The sequence below is a fragment of the Dioscorea cayenensis genome, chromosome 20, assembly GCF_009730915.1.
Source record: "Dioscorea cayenensis subsp. rotundata cultivar TDr96_F1 chromosome 20, TDr96_F1_v2_PseudoChromosome.rev07_lg8_w22 25.fasta, whole genome shotgun sequence".
NCBI classification, from domain to species: domain Eukaryota; kingdom Viridiplantae; phylum Streptophyta; class Magnoliopsida; order Dioscoreales; family Dioscoreaceae; genus Dioscorea; species Dioscorea cayenensis.
This window is the reverse complement of record NC_052490.1, coordinates 4876158-4877528: the sequence shown is the minus strand read 5'-3', so window position 1 is coordinate 4877528 and position 1371 is coordinate 4876158.

Genomic DNA, 1371 nt, shown 5'->3' with positions numbered 1-1371 from the left:
ACATAAATACTCAAGAATTAACTCTCATGGCATCAAAACATCAAATAACTCAAGGCATCATAACAACATGCATGAAAAGTTAAGTAAAAACGATGAACAAAATGACTAAAACATGAACATTAACTAAGAACATGAACCACTACACACTCAAAGAAGATGAAAATGAGAACACTAACCACTCAAAGAATACAAAAATGAAAGTGCATTGAATTTAAAAGCTTGTTTAACATCGTTAGCTTGATTCATTTTACCTCATGATCATGGTGGGACAAACGGGGGAGAGTCACCTCCATTCTTCAGTGAAGTGTTGCTACCCTGTAAATTCATTGAAAGATATGAAAAAACTTTGAACTTACCTTTGTTCTTAGAGTATAAGCAATCTACCTCTCGGGGTAGCAACACGGTGACATCCACACTTTTCTTATGTTTTTCTTGTGTTTTCCTCCACATCCTCATCAAAGTTATCTTCTTCTTGCCACGAGGTGGTGAGTTACTTCTCACTTGGGCCACTTGTTGTATTGGTGGAGGAGTGGGGGTCTTATCTTCAACTTCATTGATCTCGATCACATCCAAGTATTCGTCCAAAGTATTTAGAGTCAGAACCTCCTACACACAATCAGAAATGATTAAATCAATATTATCAGTAAAATATAAAGTATCATCATAATCAAGTGTGTGTTTCATTGATTCAGGGAGGGTGAAGACCACATGTTCATCTCCAACTCTCAAGGTCATCTTGCCTCCCTTGACATCAATTAAAGCACTCGAGGTGTTAAGGAATGGACATCTGAGAATCAAAGGGACTTCAACATCATCATCCACATCAAAGATTACGAAGTCCACTAGATTAATGAGCTTGTCAACTTTCACGAGAATATCCTCAACTACTCCTCGAGGTCTTCGCACTAAACAACTGCAAGCTGTAGTGTTATTCATGTGGGCGTCAGATCTTCTAATCCTAGCTTCAAAAACAAGTTGTATGGAATCACATTTATGCTAGCCCCAAAATTATCTAGAGCATTTTCTTGCATTCCTTCCCTGATCACACAGGGGATGATGAAACTGCCAGGATCAGTGAGTTTCTTGGGCAGTTTCTTTTGGATCACAGCAAAGCAATTCCCAAATAGAGTCACAGTCTCCAAGTCTTCTAGTTTTCTCTTGTTGGTGAGGAGATCCTTTATAAATTTAGCATACTTGGGCATCTGTGAGAGAGCTTCAACCAAGGGAATGTTAATGTGAAGTTGCTTGAAGATGTTGGGGAACTTTTTTTAAATTGAGCATCTTCCTATTCTTTCTTGAGCCTTAAGGGATACGGCACTACGAGGTTTATACTCAATCCCTCTAGAATTGGAGATTTAGGAACATCTTCAT